We start from the raw sequence: 3,548 nt of genomic DNA on the forward strand, positions 1-3,548 counted from the left end.
ACTGCATTTAAAGTTTTAATTGTGGATTCTTTGGCCAAGCTTATTTTCGGATGCTTTTAAGTTCTGCTCAAGTTGTTTAAAATGTCAAGTTGTGGTAAATATCAAAAAGAATGATAGAATGCCAGTACAACCCATAATTGAAGTAGAAATAAATGACCTATGGGGGATTGGTTTTATGGGACCGTTCCCAAATTCAGATGGACATGAGTACATCTTCATGGGAGTTGATTATCTTTCCAGATGGGTTGAAGCAATCCCCACTAGGACAAATGATCATAAAGTAGTGTTTAAATTCATTCAACAACATATATTTTGCAGGTTTGGTTGTCCTAGAGCAATTATTAGCGATGGAGGAAGTCATTTCAATAATTATCAATTTAGGACCATGCTTAAAAAGTATGGGGTTAAACATAGAATTACTACCCCATATCATCCACAAGCCGATGGTCGAATTGAGAATTCAAATAGAGAGATTAAGAAGATTATTAAGAAGATTATTAGGCCTGATGGGAAAGATTGGTCAAGTAGGTTATATGATGCTCTTTGGGCATATAGAACTGCTTACAAAACACCCTTAGGGATGTCTCCTTCCAGGGTTTTTTTCGGCAAAGCATGTTATCTTCTAGTGGAAATAGAACATAGAGCTTATTGGGCTATTAAAAAACTTAATCTCTCTTTAGATGCAGCAGGAAAACAGCGTTTATTGCAGATGCACGAACTCCAGAAGCTGAGGAATGAAGCTTATGAAAATTCAAGAATTTATAAAGCCAGGATGAAGCATTTTCATGACAAGAACATTAACCGTAAGCACTTTCAGAAAAACCAAAAGGTATGGCTTTATAATTCAAGGTTGAAAGTTTTTCCAGGGAAGTTAAAATCAAGATGGGATGGACCATTTATAATTACTTACATATATGATAATGGAGCAGTTTTGATTTTTGATCCTAAGATAGGGAAGGAGTTCACAGTAAATGGCATGCGATTAAAGCCATATGTGGAAGTAGAAGATTTATCGCAACCCACAGCAACAATATTGCTAAATCCGATCGAGCCCACCGAATAGGAAGCACCAACCTAGGATTTGGATTCTAGAACTTTTTTCTTTATTGCATTTTTATTTCGCAAATAATGGGAATTAACTTAATTCCTTAGCTTTCAATTTTTTTTATTTATTTTGTTTTCAGTTTATAGTTGTTCTAGGAATAAAGAAGAAGTAGTACAATTCGCACACATAACGAGATGTCGGCTCATCATTAGGTAGTCTGATGGAGGACCATCTCGAGGACGATGCCACGATGACGAAGAACCATCTCGAGGATGACGCGACGGGATGTCGTCAGCCACGCCGAGCAGCTCGCGCCGACGCTCGCCACCCGGGGTTTAAGTACCCCGCGTAAGAACTTTTATCTTTTTACTTATGCTCATTTTCATGTGTGTTTGTATTTTTGGATTCGTGGACTGGGCCAATGTTGTTGGGCCCCGTCCTCGTCATTTTTACTTTTTATGTTTGTATTTTGAATTTGTAAGGGAGGCCGAACCACGTCTCGCGACGGTTCATCCTCTCCCACGTTCACTTGGCACCCATCCTCACTATATAAGGGGATGGCATGCCCAAGGAACACCTTGGAGTCATTGTTGAAAAGTTTATTCACAATTCGTCTCCCCCCCTATCGTAGAGAGTAGTGTAGGCGGTTGGCTAGCCCCACCCACGTTGAGATCACTCCGTGGGTAGAGCCACGTCTCCCCGTCGAGATCACTCCGAGGGAGATGTGTTAAAGCGCGCCGTCGAGATCACTCCGGTGCGAGGAAAGAGTTTCAAGAAGCCGCCGCCATCAAGAATCGAAAGAGGCCTTCGTCGAGATTACTTCGGGGGTCTTGGGAGATTTAAGAAGCGTCGCCGACACGCCATCAACCGGGGAAATCTGCTCCGTCGAGGGAGCACACCCCAGATCCGTCATGAACTCCTCTTTCTTGGAGGGGTCTTGGTTATTACAGTTCAAGAACGCCATTTATTGGTACCTTTTCAAACCCTTCCACCATTTCTTGATCGCCAACCCCACCTCCCCCATCGTTTCTTGATTCCCAACCGCCTCGTCTTGCCTTTCTTGATCGCCCACCCCCCTTTCCCCATCGTTTCTTGATTCCCAACCGCCCCGTCTTGCCTTTCTTGATCGCCCCCTTTCCCCATCGTTTCTTGATCCCCAACCGCCTCGTATTGCATTCCTTGATCGTCCACCCTCCTTTCCCCATCGTTTCTTGATTCCCATCCGCCTCGTCTTGCCTTTCTTGATCGCCCCCCCCTTTCCCCATCGTTTCTTGATTCCCAACCGCCTCGTCTTGCCTTTCTTGATCGCCCCCCCCTTTCCCCATCGTTTCTTGGTCCCCCGCCGCCTCGTCTTGCCTTCCTTGCGCCCCCCCCCCCCTCTCCCCATCGTTTCTTGATTCCCAACCGCCTCGTCTTGCCTTTCTTGATCGCCCACCCCCTTTCCCCATCGTTTCTTGATTCCCAACCGCCTCGTCTTGCCTTTCTTGATCGCCTACCCTCCTTTCTCCCCTCGTTTCTTGTTTCCCAGCCGCCTCGTCTTGCCTTTCTTGATCGCCCACCCTCCTTTCCCCTCCGTTTCTTGATCCCCAACCGCATCCTCTTGTCTTTCTTGATCGCCACTTTCTTTCCCTTGATTTCTTGATTTCTTGATTTCTTGAATTCTTGATTTCATGATTTCTTGATTTCTTGATCTCACCATATCTCCTTGATTCCCCTTACGTTCTCCTTAGCCCTCATCTTTCTTGATTTCTTGATTCCCAACCTCTACGCCATAACGATTACTTGGTTTTCTGCCCCACCCCACGACTATTCCCACGATACTTGGTTCGCTGTCTTGCCCGCCCACGACTACGCCGTCGCCAGCCAGCGCGCCTTGTGCGCCCTCTGCTCCGACTTTTGTTGCCGCCACCCGTGGACTCAGCTCTCTGCTGGTAGTTCACGACCGCACCGTCCGCACCCAGTTTTGTCCTCGCCAACAACACTCGTCCGCGCGACTCGACACTAAGCATCCGGCTCGGCGACTTGGGCGCCTTGGACTAAGCGATACAAAGGTCAGTCTCGTCTCCCCTCTATAAACTCCAGTATTATTATCTTGACAGTCTCGTCTTCCCTATCGCGTCCGCTACGTGATATTCTCGAACATCATCGGATAGGACTAGCCACCTTGTCGAGCATAGGGATTCTTGTGGTAGACGGACTGTCATCCGACTTGGGCGCCCGAGCGCTCCAGGGCTGTTAGATGCCCCTCACTTAGTAGGCGTCTAGTAGGTCCAGCGGGTCATTGGGAGTTTGATCTTAGGTTCACTCGTCTCTCATTGATCGGTGCGGCCGGCGTCGCTATCCGTCAAGTCCTTATCTGCTCATTCGTATTTTCTCATCATTGACACATCCCATACATTCGCATCATAACCTGTGGCGTGAAAGCGCGCGATCGATCCCAGCCGTCGTCGTATCACATCATATTGGTATCAGAGCGGTCGTGTTAGCTTTAGCTTAACACGGT

The sequence above is a fragment of the Wolffia australiana genome, chromosome 12, assembly GCF_029677425.1.
Source record: "Wolffia australiana isolate 7733 chromosome 12, ASM2967742v1".
NCBI lineage: Eukaryota > Viridiplantae > Streptophyta > Magnoliopsida > Alismatales > Araceae > Wolffia > Wolffia australiana.